Source organism: Furipterus horrens, unplaced genomic scaffold (genome assembly GCF_987537825.1).
Source record: "Furipterus horrens unplaced genomic scaffold, mFurHor1.1.pri manual_scaffold_6, whole genome shotgun sequence".
Classification (NCBI taxonomy): domain Eukaryota; kingdom Metazoa; phylum Chordata; class Mammalia; order Chiroptera; family Furipteridae; genus Furipterus; species Furipterus horrens.
The window spans coordinates 85,129,017-85,146,769 of NW_028327176.1; the positions used below are offsets into that span (position 1 = coordinate 85,129,017).

A 17,753-nucleotide genomic window follows, 5' to 3' on the forward strand; every position below is an offset into this window, starting at 1 on the left:
CTCCAGATATAAGGGTCTGAACCCCACCCCTGTGCCACCTGCACTCACTGCCCAGGTACTCTGCCTGCCACACACCTATCAAGTGTTCCATCAGTGAGAGAGCCTTTATCTCTCAGAAATGGGGAATCTGCCTTCCGACTCCCTACTGCTTGACCTCTTCCTTCTGGGGTCTCCAGGGACAGCGTGAGGGGTGTTGGATATCAGGGCCTCATCCTGGGGAGAGGCCTGGGCTGGGTACCCTTGTCATAGCTGGGCCTCAGTCACTCACAAACCACTCACAGCCCCTCCCCCACAGCTGGTGACCATAACCGCCATGGGTGAGCCAGAGCCTAATAAGGCTAATTGGGAAGGTGGTGGCCCTGCCTCCCATTAGCTGGCTCCTGGGTCTGGGTGAGCAAACAGGAAGCCGCCAGCCAGCTCAAGTCTTCAGAGAGTGAAGGAAGACTGACAGAGGCCTGGGAACCTGGAGGATGAGGCAGGACTGAAGAACCCCAGGGATCTGCTGAAAGGGGCGGTTCCTCCCCCACGGCAGCCCCTCCCTCCTGCTTTGGCCAGGTCCCACCCCAGCTACTTAATTGCTCACTGGTATTGCGAGAGTATCAGAGCGCCAGTATCGGAGGGAGGCTCCTGGGATTCAGGTCCAGCTGTTCTCTGCTGCTCCCCCACGCCCACCAGACCTCTCCCTGCTCCCCTCACCCAGACCCTGGTTCCATACTCCCCAGTCTCTTCACAAGGCTCCCCGGAGCTCGCCTAGTCTCCCATCCTCGGTCTCCTGCCTGATTCCCCCTCCAGCCCCGCACTGCCCATGGGAGCTTCTACGATGATGGAAATGCTCTCTGTCTCGATAGAAGCCACTAGCTTCCTGTAGCTACTGAGCACTTGGAATGGAGCTAGCATAACTGAATTTTTTATTTCAGCTAATCTGCATTAATTAGACTGTAAATAGCCACATGCAGCTAGTGGCTTCCATCTATTCTAGCCCCTGACTTTCTGCCAGCACTGAAAAATGGGGGGAAGTGGGGAGCACTAAGGGGGCTATAGCCAGAGGGGTCACAGGACAGCCTCCCCTGAAGAGGATTGAACCGGGGGGGGGGGGGGGTCTCTGACTTTACCATACCTGACTCAAGTCCCAGCTGTGGGCAACTCACCAAACTTTTCTGTCAAAATCCTCATCAGTTAAATGAGAATATTTCAGACCATGCCTGCCTCTCAGGTTTTTTGTGAATATCAAATGGAAAATTATCAGAAGGACTAAATGGAACAAGGGGCACGGGCGTTCAGCAATGGGGTCGCAGTGTCCTGTCTTCACCCTTCCCTGTGGGGAAGCTCACCCCACAGCCCTAGGCTCTGTCCACAATCTCTAGCCCAGCTGAGCCCGCCCAGTCTCCTCTGCCCCCTACACCACATACCGGGATGCTGTTGAAAATGACATTGCTCCTTTCTAATCATCTGCTCTGTGCCCCTCCTGGACACGTCTGGGTGTCAGACCCCACTGGGTTTCTCCAGGCAGAGGAATGTGGGGCATGTGAGTAGGAAGGGGAGTGTGCAAGGGAAAAGACAGGCAAGGAGCCCTGTGGATGGGAAGATAGAGAGGAACAGAGGGTCCTGCAAGGTGTTCCTTTCTAGTGCAAACAGGTGTCAGCGTTCATCTTGTTTTCTTCCTCCCATTCCTCCCAGCATGGTCAGACCTCTTGGCCAGGACAGCCAGCACTGGAGGAGGCAGTCTCTGTGGGCTTCTTGCCAGATCTCCAGTCACCCACAAAACCTGGTGTGCAGCCACATTCCTCCTCCCACGCTGTCCTCCCGTGTTCTCGGCCCACCCCTTTCTCCCCCATCAGCCATCTGCTCTGGGCGCTGTACTCTGCTGTGTCCCTTGTGCTCACCATTAGCCCATCTGGATTTCCAGAGGTGGCAGGACTTTCCACGGGGCCTTGAGGAGTGAAGAGAAGCATAAGGAGCAGGCAGCTGAGACTCAGTCTGACGGTGCAAGGCATGTCTGGAAGGAGTGCTGGTTTGGGTTGGTGTGGGAAGCACGTGCGGAGGAATAGTGGGTGGAGGGTGGAAAATCTGCACCCAGCACTATAGGTGTTCTGTGACACCAGGCTGAAGGGGACTGAGGACTCTGAGCAGTGGGCAGCTTGGTCAGAGAAGAGTGGAAGGAGAGAACCACCATGTCTTCATGTCTTCATTGTGACTGTGGGCCAGATGTCTTCCTAGGGGTTTGACCCTCACAACTGCCCTGCAGGGTAAGTGTTTCTCTCCCCCTTTTCATAAATAAGGAAACTGAGTTTAAATTATTTGCCCACACCAGCTGGTAACAAGCAAAAGAGTTTGGAAATGACTCAAAACTAAGCCTGTGAGACTCCAAAGCCCATGTAGCTCCCATCCTTCTGCACATAGACACTATGCTATAAATCAGGGGCAGTGGTCCACAGAAAAACTTCAGAGATTCTTCAAAACCCTGTGAGAATGTGTGCAAAATTCCTTGCATGTTATGAAAACTTCGAAAATTAAGAAGTAAAAAAATCAACAGCATGTGCAATCCCTCCTCAAGGTTTTCTCCTCTGCATTTCGCCCAGGGCTTGGAAGTCAAGATGAAGTTCTAGAATAAGCATTTCATAAAGCAGTCCTTAGCAGACCTAGGGCTTAGGCCTAACACGGAAGAAAAGGGAGTGACAAAAATAAGAAGAGAATAGGCTGAAAGAGGAGCTTATTTTGTGGTGGGGACAGATGGAGAGGCCACGGGAGCCACTCTGGGCCCTAGCACCTGTGGGTCTATCCCCTATTCTCTCTCCTTATCTCTGCTCTGCACCATCAAGGGCAACTTCCCTCTGCATCCCATGACAATCCCACTAGTTGGGGGGGACTCAGCTCTCCTGCAATCACTGTTTCCTCCATCACACGGAAGCTGATGCTCCTGGCCCACTCCCAGCTGTAGTCGGGATGGGTGGCCTGAGTCATCTGCACTCTCCACCCGGTCCCTCTTGTGACCAAGAGCACAGGAGAGGACACCTTCGTATGCAGGATTTCCTACCAGGTCTGTGCTGTGTGGACCGTCCTCAGCCCAGGCATGCCTACGTGACTTGCTAAATTCACCCACTTTGATCTGTACTTCTCTGCCTGCTCTGTGGTTCTTCCCTGTGTAGATGACCAAGGGCAGAATTCACGTCCCATCTGGCTCAACTCCTTTGTCCTCTCTTCTCAAACAGACTCTGTAGCTCATTATCTGTGCAGCCCCCATGTGGCCTCAAAATGTGACAGAAACCATTGGCCCTGGACTGTGGGGTCCGTAACAGTGGGAAAAGCATGTAGCTGTTCACTGAACTCTAAGTACTTAGCCACGGAGGGTACTTCATGATTTTTTTAAAACAAATGAATGAATGGACATGTCTAGGCCACCCTTCCCCTTTCCATCTTATTTTGGAACACCTCTTCTTCCTCTGGTTTCCTTGCCCTAATCCCTCCAACCTCATCATGCAAATCCCACTGTAAGTGCGGAGTGGGATACACCCTTGGCCAATGCCTCCAGGGACAGTCATCCAGGCAGGCGGGACAGCAGACCCAGGAACTTGGCTCTGACATAGAGTCACTCACCCATGCTCTCTTGTGGGCCCTCTGTCCCACCCTCATTGCTCATGAATGTCATCCCCTGAGCCACTCTTTTCTCCATGGAATGCTCCTATCTCTAAGATGGAACACACATCTATTAACAAGTAGCAGAGTTCACGTGGCTCAGATGAAGAAGTCCTGAATTTCCTGTAGTGTTGGGGGTAGGGAGGACAGTGCTGTGTACTTCCAGGATCCTGGGTGTTGTTGTTAGGGAATCCCACCCCAGCATAACATGTTGCCATAGCTGAGAACCACTGCTCTGGTGTGGTCTCTACTCAGGTCTCCTCTCCTCCTCCTCTACGCTGTACCCGGTCCTCTAGGACTGACCTCCTGGAACTTGGCCTGCTCGGCCTCCATTGTCACTCTTCCTGTGCCCTGCCCTAACCCTCTTACAGCCCCACTGGCACCCTCCAAGGGACCTGCGGCACTGTAACTGGTACATGGGAGTGAGGACTGGGGGCAGAGGACTGGGGGCAGAGCTAGTGGCATCTTCAGGCAGTGAATCCTGAAGAGGAAGAATTGGGAGGTGAAGTGAGGGCTTTACCCACCAGGCCACCTGCTTCCCAACACCTCCCCCCAACACACACTTTCTGTGAACAGCAGGGAATCAGCTGAGTGATTACCATGCGCACTGGGCCCAAGACTTCATTGCTTTGTTTAAGTCACATCTGATGTGGCCACCAGTGCTCCTGTCCTGTGAGTTGGTGGATACACAGGCTGTGATTAGCTCTCAGAGTAACAATATTTTTCCTCTTCCCCATTCCATGGACCTAGGAAACCGGCACTCATCATCTGCTCATTATGCTCACCAATTAGTCATTTTTTCCACTGGGCTATTAATGCTTTTGGTTGTTACTGGCCACTCAGAATTAGGGGCTTGGCTCCCTCCCCAGTGCAGAATACTGAGCCGGAGAGGGGATGCCAAAACAAAGTCTGAATGTGTTTTCAGAAGTTGGAAGGACCTATGCTGGGAGGGCATCCTGGCAGGTGTGGCCCTTGGAGCTTCCAGGGAGGGATGGCATGGGCCCAATCTCTCTCCTTCTCTGTCCTGTATAAATCCTCCAGCTGAGAGCCCCTCAAGGGCAAGGAGCTTCTCATGCCCCTGTGTGTCCTGGCACCTGCACAGATGGGACAAGGACACATGGAACCCTTTTGGCAAGGCTAAGTGCCCAGCTCTGTTCTCGTGGACCCAGGACTGGAACCTGAGATCAAGCAACGCTGACTCCTCACTAGGGTGTCTCAGTCAGCTCATCTCAAACATGTGCACAGGTGGCACTCTTTCTCAGTGGCCAGCAGACAGAAGTTATTATCTGTCCTTTGCAAGGAAGACACCAGTTCAGGGGGTTAAGATGGCACCTACTCCCAGTGTGGGGCTTTCCTGGAGTCAGGTTGGTTTCCTCTTCTCCTGAATGGCTCACTCCCTCATTTGGCTCAATGCTCTCTGCCTGTGATCTCCTCAGAGGCTCTCCCCAACTTTCCCATTTAAAATTGCAGCCTTCTCCCACATGGACCATTATCTCCTCCCTCCGCCAGTTTTTCCTCGCAGCACTCCTCAAGACATGGCATCTGGTTACCTGCTGGCCCTGTTCTCTGTGACTTCAGCGCTGTACTGACAGCTCCAGAGCATGGCCTGGCCCCCGGGAGGAACACAGTAGGCAACAGAAAGAATTATGAATCTGCGCCGGGGTCAAGCAGCCCGAGCCAAACTTTTCCTGAGGGCCCTGGATCCTGCCTCACCTCACCTCTAGTGCCTGACTCACCTTAGAGGGGTCACCTTGGCGACTGAAGGGCTCTGCTGGGGCCTGAGGGAGGTGGGGGCTGGTGAGGTTAAAGGCAAAGGAGGGAAATCCCTTAGGAGTCTCTGGACTTCCCTCTGGTGGTAGACCTTGGAACATACGTGAGGAATTTAGGCCCTCAGCATTACATGGGAATTTAGACACGATGAAAGAAATGCCCTGAAGTCACAGAGAACAGATGGCAGAGTAGGGACAAAGACTTAGGTCCCAGTCTGATGCTCTCACCTCTATGCTATCCTGTCTACCTCCATCACAGGAGTTAAGATTATGCTACAAAAGGCAGAACTAAGGGGTGCTATGCTTTGAGGATACTGGGGGAAGAAACAGATGACGAATTCGGTTTACTTAAAGAAGTTTTTGAGCCAGTACCAAGCACCTGGTAGGCACTTCATTAAAGATTAGAAGGAGAAAATGTATAGTAGAAAAGATTTGGTTTATGGCAAAGCAAGTCTTTGGTCAAATGTATTTGAAACAAAGTTGGCACAGTTAGGACTTCCCTCCTTGGCTCCGGCCTCCAGCTGAGCCTCTAATTCAACTTGTTATCACTTTCATTGCCGTGCTTTACATGTTTGCTTCATCCCTAGACACAGAGCTTCTGGAAGGCAGGGAGGACAGAAACTGCTCCCCCAGTGGTTGCCATCACCTAGCACCCCACACAGTATGTGCTTAATGCATGATTGTCAGGTGGGCAGTTGGATGAACACAGCAGTGGTTTGGGGTTCCCCAGCCAGAGAGCTTCAAAGGGCAGACAACCATGTCTTCTGTCTGGTCGTACTTGCCTGCCCAAAGGCCAAAGACCATGCCTCAAGCTTTCTTAACCTAACTCAGCTTCCACAATTAGAATATACCGTGATACTCTGTCTACGCTCTTTTCTTTCATTGGCCAAGCATTTGACTATATGTTCAAGGTCCTGAGCTATTGTTCTCTAAATCTGTGGTCCTGTTCTATCATTTAATTCCATAACTTCATGTTTACATAAGATGCAACAGTATCCCAGCTGCATTCCACCCACAATGAGGTCAGCCACAGCAGATGGAGGGATGAGCACTGTCTAATCTGAATGAATAAATCATAGTGGGTCCCCAATGTTATTTCTCCATACCATCCAGTCCCACTCAGTCTCCTCCCAGCTAATAAACACAGCACATTTGTGTGCCAATCTGAGACCTATAGATAGGTATTAAAATCTCCAGTTACCTCATGCGTCCCCCTTCCCTCTCCCACTCACCCATCTGTTGTGTGAAACTGGGAAGAAATAGTTTAGAACCAAGAAGTCTGGCCCCCTGTCTTGACATTGGCTCTTTTGCTAAGTCTTGGACAGGTGGTCACCTCCCTCAGCAGTAGCTTCCTCATCTGTGAAATGGGGCTAGTAATTTTCTTTTTTTTAAAAAAGATTTTATTTATTTATTTTTAGAGAGGAAGAGAGGGAGACAGAAAGGGAAACATCGCTGTGCCCTTTCACATGCCCCTAACCCAGGACCTGGCCTGCAACCCTGATGTGCACCCTGACTGGGAATCGAACCAGTGACCCCATTTCACAGGTCAGTGCTCAATCCTCTGAGCCACCAGCCACAGCAGAGCTAGTAATTTTCTTTACTGAACAGCTTCTGGGATAGGTACTGTTACAGAGCGAAAGGAGGTTCTTTCACATGGCACCTTGGTGTAAAACCCAACAACTAGTGTTGAGGAAAACAGGTCTTTATTTATAACATTCCAACCTGGGGAGGGCAGTGAGCACTTCAGCTCAGAGCCCTGTTCTCCCAGGAGACTCAGCACTGCCCTTGTTCCCCAAAAGGCTAGAAGCCAAAAGCATGCCCAGAAGTTCTCTATCCCTTATCTGTCAGCTCTCTCCTTCAGGATCTGGGGTACGATGTCACCGGCCTCCTTATAACAGTCCAGCAAAACATGTGCCATGTTGCACTGGATCACACATGGTTCTCTCCCTGCCCCTTCCAAAGCCTCATGGATCTCCTCTTCTACTTTCTTGCAAACTGTGTGGATCTCTATCTTCCCTTTCTACAAACCATGTGGTTCTCCTTTCCAAAATGGCTGCCGCCATGTTTTTAAATCCCTGACCATGGCCTGTGATGAAGTGGGTGTGGTAACTGGTTCTGACCATTCACAGAAACTTGCACAGGCTCTGTATGCTCTTTCCTTACCACTCCATAGTCAAAACCCCTCCCATCTCTTTGGGGCCTTGGAAGAACCAAAGCCATTTGCATAACTAAGACACTAGCTACCAGCCATAGATATGCAAGGCTATCTTGAAAGCTGTCTCCTTCCCCTATCCCCCAACCACAGGTTCTGGGGATTTGGGGGGACCCTGCTCTATAACAATTCCTACCTCTCAGACTTAAGACCCTTTATAATCTTATAAAGGACAATGAGCAAAAGTCTTATGCATCTCTTGTTGCTTTCTTCTGTACATGGCCATCATCCTACCTACCCTAGTGTCCAAAAATCCCTAATAAGAGTGGGAGTGTGACTTCCGGCCAAGATGGAGGCTTAGACAGACACGCTAGGTCTCCCTCTACAACTAAAGAGGAATACAACTACTTCAAAACAAAGGATAACTAGAAATTCCAGAAAATAAAACTACATGGAAGTCCAACATATGAAGTTATAAACCAGCGGTGCCACTTGGGCAGGTAAGAGTTAAAGAGGGCAGTGCTGTTTGCGTCCCGGCGAGGAATCCCGGCTGCGCAGGCCCCTGGCGGTGCGCGACCCCGACGAGGAGTCCCGGCTACGCAAGCCCCTGGCGGTGCGCGACTCCGGCGCTGGGGAGAGCGGCTGCTGCATCGCCTTGAACAGTGAGGCCCAGGGGGACGGGAGGACGGATCCCGCTCTCCTAGCTGAATAACTGTGTGAATCCATCTTGGACCCCCGCCCCCAAAGAAAGCACCACAGGGCTGTGAAATAGGTCGCGGACAGGCAGGCGCCGGTCTCTGATTTGTGACGCCAAATGGCGCCCGCCGGTCGCTGGGTCATTACGAGTACACAGGCACTGCCCCCGACAGCCGGCCCAAGAAAACAAAACGCATCTGTCAAAATGAGGCAGACAACTATAGAGATTCCGGTGACACAACTCACCAGACAGCAGATAGAGAACCTGACAGATGAACAGATAAGAAACCTGTCAGAGGCTCAGTTCTGGGCCATTGTTAACAGATGGCTTACAGAATTCATAAAAGAGCAGGAAAAAGATATGAAAGAAGCGAAAAACTTTCATAACGAAAGGAACAAAACCGCATACGAGACAGAAGGAAAGGAAATAAAATCCAGAGTTCATTTCAACAAACTGGAATATGGAGAAGGAACAAGCAGTCAACCAATGCAGCGAGAGGAAATGGGAAGCAACAATGAGAGGATCAGAAACCTCTGGGACAGCTATAAAAGGCCCAACATAAGAATCATTGGTTTGCCAGAGAATGAGGAAGATGAACTAGAACTTGAAAAATTGAGTGAAAATATAATAAAGGAGAACTTCCCAGACTTGGGGAAGAGAATAGACTTGCAGGTCCAGGAAGCAAGGAGAGTTCCCAAGAGACTGGACCCAGGGAGAACCACTCCAAGACACATTATAATCAAAATGTCAAAAATTAAAGATAAAGAGAGAATCTTAAAAGCAGCAAGAGAGAAGAAAAGAATTATGTACAAAGGGGTCCCAATTAGACTATCAGCTGACTTCTCAAGGGAGACCGTACAGGCAAGAAGGGACTGGCAAGAAATATTCAAAGTAATGAAAATCCAAAACCTACAACCACGAATACTCTATCCAGCGAAATTGTCATTCAGAATAGAAGGACAGAGAAAGTGTTTCCAGGACAAAATAAAACTGAAAGAGTTCATTAGATCCAAACCACTGTTATATGAGATGTTAAAGGGACTGGTTTAAAAAAACAGAAGCTAGGGAGATGAAACAAAGGCAAACTAAATAGGCAACGAGAGTGGAAAAGGAACTGTGGGTACGGGAAGCATATTGGGGGGAGGTCAACAGGGAGGGGAAATGGGGAAAGGGAGGGAGATGATATAGGAATTGGGGATCAAGGTAGGAGGGAATGGAATAGACGGAGAGAGGTTGGGAGGAACTGTATGCACAACTAATGGACATAATCTAAAAGGGGGGGACAACTGGAGGGAGGGGGGCCACCGGGTGGAGGGGAGCAGAGGGAAGGGAAATTGGCACAAATGTAATATTTTAATCAATAAAACACATTAAATCTGAAAAAAAAAAAAACTGTTGAACACTCAAAAAAAAAAAGAATGTCTATAAAAACAAGATACCACCTTTCATATGTTAAAAGCTTATCACATCTGAGTTTTCTTCTTGTTATCTTCACTTAATTTTTAAACAAACATTATCTTACCTTGATTATTTTCTTTGCAGTTTCTGGACTTTTACAAGTATGTGAAGCTGATGTTATTAATAAAAACCATTTTGTTTTGTTAAAAAAAAAAAAAAAAAAAAAAGAGTGGGGGTGTGGAGAGGAGGGTGGCCTTCCCACATCAGGAAGGATCTTGCAGAGTCCAGGTCAGCTGGGAATAATTAAAACCATAATTATTAAATAACACTAGGCAGGGACTAATTTTTCAATGTCCCACATAGGAAAAAAAAATGGCTTATTTGGAGGAAAGTGTGCAGGGCATGTCACACCTATCCAAAGCCCTTTTGCCCACTAAGTTTGGGCTGAGGGGAATATTTTAGGATTTCCCCCCTCTCAGCCCTCTGGGTCTTTTCTGTCCAAGCCATTAGGACAGAAAAGAGGAACCAATTTTAAAGTGAAGCCCACAGACCACTCCATACTTTACTAACCCAACCACTTAATTCAGCCAAACCACTGAGTCTCAGGAGGCGGTGATGCAGACAGGCTTAAGTGAGGCCTATACGTATAGATAGTCGCTCCAGTAATGAGATCATAGGCTTATGCCCTATGAAAACAGAAGAAAGAACACACATGTTAATTCACACAACACAACTCACAAACCATCTCTAAATCTGCAAGTCTGTCTTATTGGGAAGACATTCAGTTGCAAGGCCTTTGTTGGCATGATATGTAACTATGGTAATTTGACAGATCCTTCTCGCCTGTAAATTAAGCATCTTTGTTGATGTCACAGACCTAGTTTAACTTTCAAATGAAAACAAATCTTAAATGAAAATAAACTTTAAAGACAGTTAGCTGCACTAGTTTATAGTCCACCGCTGAGCATTGTGATTTTCCTTGAATCACAATTTTTCTCAAGATTACCCTCCTTGTCATTAAAGGGACTGCATTAAGTCCAGTTTTAATTTAGTCTGTTCATTTGCATAAACACAAAAAGAGCAGCAATTGATCATATATGATCTTTAAGTCTGCTTTGCTGGAACTTACACAAGAAACTTTAAGGTTGACTTTCATTCTGCCCTTCAGGGCAGAGAAGCTGAGCCACACACCTGCCATTCAGCCTTGCCCGTAAACACCTGCTTTTTCCAAGTCCATCAGGTTTTTCATTGTGCCTTAAGGTTCCTTCAAGCCATCTTTCAGGAAAGCAATCTTCGTTCCTTCCCTGGAAAGATTATCATGAACCACACAGCCAACCAAGGTATCAGTCCTTTTTTTTGCCCCCATGGGCTTTTATTACCTTCGAAAGTCAATCTTAGTTCCTTAGGGTTTTTTGGTAACAACCAGAGCCCAGGTACGTCTCCTTTAGGCATGACATTCCAGTCAAAGTCTTCGTTAACAAAACCACCATTAGAAACTGGTCTTATTAATTTTATGCAAAGAACATTACATCATTAGTTACTTCTTCAGAATGCCAAATTCTGGAGGGATCAGGTAAGGAGAAAAATATACAGTGTGAAAGAAAATCCTTCTTTCTAATATTCACTAAAATTGCATTTCCATGCCTTATACTTTCTTTTGTTCACTTTCCTGAATGTGAAGTTTAACTTTCCCTGAGAAACCTCAATTTTCTTTTCAGAGCATAAACAGAGCAATAATTCAAAACACAGAAAGCTAGGCACTTTCTCACCAGTATATCCACTGACCTCCTAAAGAGATGTGCCCTTTTAGTTCTGGTCTCTTGGCAGAGACATGCTCACTTGCCCAGGCTGAAATGCTCATCAGCCCTGTATGACCCTTCCTGGGTCCCAAGTGGCAAAGGCATTCTCCCTGACCAGTTTACAGACAACCTTTCCTAGGTCTTATTGGCCAAAAACAGATACATGCAGAGAATTCCAGAACAGAACAGAAGCACCCTTTTTGCCTACCAGTTCACTGACTGGTTTCTTGGCAGAGTTTACAGATGGCCTTTCCTAGATCTGATTGGCCAAAACTGATCCGAGAATTCCAGAACAAAACAGAACAATATTTGGTACAGTAAAATTCAAAGCACATTATATTTCCATAAAATCAGACCACAAGCAGCTGAGGTTTCCTCTTAGCCAAGTTTAGAAACTTTCACAACCTTTCCACACATTTACCCATTCAGATCTAACCATAACCCATTTTTAATTCTTGTTCCTTTCCACACTGTGAAGGACTATATTTAAACTTGGCAGCTAAAAGTTCCTAGATTTGCAGAGATATCTTGCAGTTTTCTGAAGCTTAGACCTTGCAAATACCCTGTCATGCAGCAATGACCTGAATGTCTAGACATATACCATTTTACTAACAGAGCACATCATCTGAAGAGCATGCCTAACCCACCATTTTGCCCACTTCAAAGATGACGGCAATGTCACATGTGGCATCTTCAAAGATGGTGGCTCCCTTTGTGTGGTGCCATTTTCAAAGGTGACGGCACCCTTATGTACCACCCACAAGATAGTGGAGGACCTACATGACTCATCCACCATGATGGAGCACTCACGTGGTTTACTCAAAATGGCAATATGCCCATGTGGCTCAGTGTCCAATTGGCAACCCGCATATGGGTTCGGCTCAAGGAACCTAGGGGTTCTCTCACTTTCTGAACCTGTTTCCTTACACCGTTGTAGCATTCCTGGTGACCAGCACCTTGAGCTGGGCTGCAGGGCATTTCCCGGATACTGGGAAATCTCCACAGTCATGCTCCAGGCGTCAGTCTGCTCCATGTATCTGGGACCTGGCTACAGTCCATTAGTCCCATTTGGGCTCGCCAAAACTGTTACAGAGCAAAAGGGGGTTCTTTCACGTGGTGCCTAGCTGTAAAACCCAACAATTAATGTTGAGGAAAACAGATCTTTATTTACAATGTTCCAACCTGGGGAGGGCAGTGAGCACTTCAGCTCAGAGTCCTGTTCTCCCATGAGACCCAGCACTGCCCTTGCTCCCCAAAAGGCTAGAAGCCAAAAACATGCCCAGAGGTACCCTATCCCTTATCTGTCACCTGTCTCCTTCAGGATCTGGGGTACAATGTCATCAGCCTCCATATAACAGTCCAGCAACACATGTGCCATGTTGCACTGGATCACACATAGTTCTCTCTCTGCCCTCTCAAAGTCTCATGGTTCTCTCTTTCCTTCTAAAACTGCACGGTGCTCTTTCTATCTCCTTGCAAATTGCATAGCATTCCCTCTCTGCAAATGGTTGCCACCTTATTTTTAAATCCCTGCCTGTGACCTGTGACGCATTGGGGAGGGTAACTGGTTCTGATCATTCACAGAACCTTGTGTGGGCCCATATGCGCTTTCCTTACTATTCTACAGGCAAAACCCCTCCCCTCTCCTTGGGGCCTTGGAAGAACCAAATCCATTTGCATAACTAAGACACTAGCTACAAGCCATAGATATGCAAAGGCATCTTGAAAGCTGTTCCCTTCCCCCACCCCCCAATCACAGGCTCTGGGGAATTTTGGGGACCCCACTCTGTAACAGTACTAGGAGAGAAGTAAGGCATACAAACACAAACAAGGCTGTCCTACCCTCAAGAAGCTCATACTTTACAAGGGGAGAAAGACATGGAAACCAACATATTATTGTGGAAATCAAGTAAAACATTAAGAGCCCTAAATCCTTTTCCGAGCACATCGGGAACTCAATTCCTTTCTTTTACTTTCTCTCTCCTTAAGAAATTATTTTTTCTCTTTTCATTCTCAATGAACTCCATGTCACTAGCTGGGAGTTTGCTGATGGTCAGTTTAAGGGATCCAGACTTCTTCTTTCCTTAGTGGATGAAAAAGTGGTACTGTAATAACTCATTTCCCCTGGCTGGTTTGGCTCAGTGGATTGAGCATCGGCCTGCGAGCTAAGTGTCGCTGGTTCAATCTTCCAGTCAAGGCACATCAGAGAAGGAAAACTCTGACTCCAAAAAACCTCCGCTGCCTTGCGGCATACCTCTTCAGGGGAAAGGCTAAGGGAGTAAACCCCGACAGAAAATCCAGAGCCGGAGTCCCTAAGGCGGTTTGACGTTGTAGTCAACACCGGCAACTCCTGCGGCGCACCTGAAGCCAAGCTGTATTGACTCCGTCTTTCCCTTGGACCCTTCATCTGCGAAGAGAGGGGGGGTCTGCTGCATGGGCAACAGCAGACCCTCCATATCACCCTGCCCAGGCTCTGTAGCTTCAGCTTCACTGGAGAGGACACTCCAGCGTCATCGCAAGATGTCGATTCAACACGGGAGGAGACAGATACCGTGTCACTCCCGAGTCGGACTGCACAGCCATTTTCGGCGGTGCAGATAGACTCTTAAGAAGCTACACCATCGTCTCTCGAGACGGACGGCTGCCGACGAATAACTCATAGATTCCTAACTGGGAAGGGCATGGTGGGTAGTCATGCCATTCCCTTATTTCTGGAGCATATAGGCTAACACACTTTGAAATGCCAGAAATAATACCCCTCAAAGGAGTAATCATCCTCAAGAGAGCACAATCTTAACTATTCTGTAATCCAACCCCTGCCTTGCTCTCTCTCACCCTCATGTAATTTTCCTATGTTCCCTCCTTAATTCCATAAGAAGCTGCAAAGTGTTATTCTTAGGAGCATTTGAGATCTTGTTCTCTCCATATGTTGCCAGTTTGATTCAAATAAACTCGTATAAATTCATATTTCCTTTTTTTTTTTTAAGCTTACAAAGTTGTCTTTATTGTTTTCGTACTGCCTCACAGAGTCAGGGTCAACCCCTCCCAGAAATAGGACATTTGAGGAAATAAATACTTATTTCCCCCACACACACACACACTCATCAGTAGAGGATGCTAATAAAAATAATAATATAAATATAACAATGACTTGGTCAATAATAAAATATCCCTATGATCCTCTAATACATAGCTGGTTAAAGCTTTGAGAAAAAGAACTCCCCCTTTCTGGAAAAGGTCAAAGTATGTGTGGAGACCCTCCAATGGACCTGTCGGATACCCGTCTCAACTAAGGAGCCTTTATAAATATGCTCTGCATTCCATCCCTGTCTAGGAATTTTCCTCAGGATGGATTAGGTAACAACATCAGTTTGTAACAGTGGGAAATTATAACCTACTCACCATTCTTTTGACATTGTTTCTGTAAATGATGACTCTGACTAATATGCGCTTGTAGATAAACAGCATGTTTGTACAGAATCCTAGGAATTAACTTCAAAAGATAGACTCCAACCTTCAGTCAACCCAGCTCTGGGAGATTTGCTGACCTTCAATAGTAAAACCAGGATGATGTAAAACCAGGATGACAAAAACCAGGATGAGGCACACCAGACCATCACTTGACCATTTGCCAGGTCCTTACTGGAATGAACTGTGCTGACCTGCACATAGAAAACTTTTCAACCCCCTCTCCTTGTTCTCATTGTTCTGTTTTCCCTCTGCCTTCCCTTAAAAACCTTTGCCTGCACTGAGATGTTAATATGGACTTTGAGACATGAGTCCCCCATCTTCTCAGGTGACTGGTACTTGAATAAATTAATTTCCTTTTCACCAGCACCTGTCTCACAAGTTTGGCTTTTGTTGCAGCAGAAGCCAGACCTGCATTCAATTACACGTTGGTTCACAGAGCTCCTCCCTGTTCCCAACCCAACCAAATTCTTCCCCAGAGACTAAGAATCCATGGGTGTCTTCCCCCACAGTTCTGTCTCTTCTGCTCTCTCCTCTTCTTCATCACTCCTCCTCTGAATGGTTTTCCTCTCCTTCCAATCACTGTAACCTCCTCCTTCATTTCTTTTCTTCCCACTTGCCTCTCTCATCTCCTACACCTACATCCTTCTCCTTCTTCTCTAGCTTTCTTTCATCTGAATCAGAGCCTGTCCTTCCCACCCTGGTGCTGAGCAGAGACTGGGCATCACTGGTGGGCTAGACAGTGTGCAGCACAGACCCGAGACTGCTTTTGGGACCCAGCCCTTCTCCATCCCTCATCTCACCTCTTGCTTACAAGCCTCCTGAGGCTTGGCAGCGCAAAAGAGAGTTTTGGAAAAATCATCCCTGGACACCAGAACAGAGGTGCCCCCATGGAAGAAGGGGGGGGTCATTCTGCTCCCAATGGCTAAGAGAAGAGAAAGATGTGATGAAGTCTGGGAGTCAGGCTCCCCATGTCATGGGAACCCAGACCAGCCTCAATATAGGTGTTGCAGGTGGAGACAGAGTCCAGGCTCTTGGTAGTTGCAAACAAAGAATTGGACTGACCACACTTTTCAAGACATGGCAGTGGGCCATCTCTAGCCAGGGAATGGTTCCTTTCTATTGAAGGGTCACAAGATTTATATGGTTTTTACTTGAGCTTCTACACAGGTGACTTCCCACAATCCTCCTTGATTGTTCACTTGGGGAGGAAACCATAATGTTAATTATTATCAGGTGTCACAAGGCAATTTTCAGAAATTAGGATGCTGACTGATGACAGCTGCAGTGTCTCAGGGTTTCCTATTCTATCTCCTGCCTCACAGGCTCCCCCTCCTGCACCAGCCAGAGTATGGCATTCCTCAGGTTCTTTGCTCCCTCACTTGTCTGGGTTCTGGGATTCAGATGGGCCCTTCCAAAGGCTGTCAAAGGCAGAGTTATGATTCAGAGGCTAGGCAGAGCCTCTGGAGCCATTCTGAAAGGTGTATCAGGAAGGCTGAAGGGCTCAGAGGTCCCTGGACGTAAGACACAGACTTGCTGAGCAGAGATGTCCAAAGCTTCCTTTTCATGGGATCTGCAGTACTATCACTGCTGATTGAGGATGGGCACCACCAAGCCTCCAAGAAGCTGTGGGGCTGCTACAGGCAGAGATGCAGTCACCTCAGCCTTAATTTATAGGCCTAAGTGACTAACAAATGTGGAAAACTGTCATTCCAAAATTGTGTAGCTTTAGAATAAAGACTCCTTTCCTTTATCACCAAACCTTTGCCTCCAGAATTTTGCCTAGAGCGTGGTGGTGGGCAGCAGGACCCCACCTGCTGTGTGGTAACACTGCCACAGTACACGATGATGCAAGTGTGTTCCTCCCTCCTCTGGGCACAGCTCTATCAGAGAAGTCCTGAACCTGGCACCCAGACCTTCCCTAATTTCCCCCAAGCCACCTGCCCAGCAGTATCTCCATTGTATTCATATTATAAACCCTTCACACTATTTCAATTCACTCTCTCTTGCCCAAACTCACCATTCATTCATTAAAGAATTCAGCCATTCATGACCCATGTGATAGTTAATTTTCTGTCCACTTGGCTGGGCTGTGGGATAGCCAGAGAGCTGGTAAAACACTGTTTCTGGGAGTGTCTGTGAGGGTGTTTCTGGAAGAGATTAACATTGGTAGATAAAGATGTGTGCTCACTAATGTGGGTGGGTGTCACCCAGTCTGAGGCTTGAATAGAACATAATGGTGGGGAAAGGATGAATTTACTCTCCTTGTGCACTGGGACATCTATCTTTACCTACCTCTGGACTTTGGCACTCTGGCCTTTCCTCACAGACTGGGACCTACACTATCTGCTCTGCTGGTTCAGACTCAGACTGTATCACTCTGCACTGGCTTTGCTCAGTGTCCAGCCAACAGATGGCAGGTTGTGACTCCGGAGTCTTGAGCCAATTCCTATGATGAGTCTCCATTGTTCTAGTCTATTGGTTCTGTTTCTCTGGAGAACTGTGACTAATAAAATGTATTAAGTGCCCATGAAGGCCCAGGCCTTGTATTTTAAGTGAGAGGCACATGGATAAGTAAAGAGATGGGAAAATGTAGTGATTAAAACCAGAGACATTGACATAGGACAGACCTGATTTCAAACTAATAGGGGAACTCAAGAGTTAAATATTTTAGCCTTAGTTGTTAGACTTAGGTGACTAATGCATGTGGAAAGCTGTTATTCCAGGAACTAGAATACATGACCACATGACTCTAGGAGGTCTACAAGCAATTCAACCTTTGTACCCCAGGGACTCTGCAAGCAGATGGTAAGCTATCTATGGAGATGGTATCTGAG

At 47.5% G+C, this 17,753-nt stretch overlaps 1 long non-coding RNA gene across 2 annotated transcripts in view; it reads left to right on the forward strand.

The window, feature by feature from the left end:
* The first annotated feature begins 1,876 nt into the window (after positions 1-1,876).
* LOC150006711 (uncharacterized) overlaps positions 1,877-17,753 on the forward strand; it is a 36,304-nt gene continuing 20,427 nt past the window's right edge. For both annotated transcript variants that reach the window (XR_016511992.1, XR_016511993.1), the window contains exon 1: positions 1,877-2,246. This is a non-coding gene — a long non-coding RNA (uncharacterized LOC150006711). The remainder of the gene's footprint in view (positions 2,247-17,753) is intronic.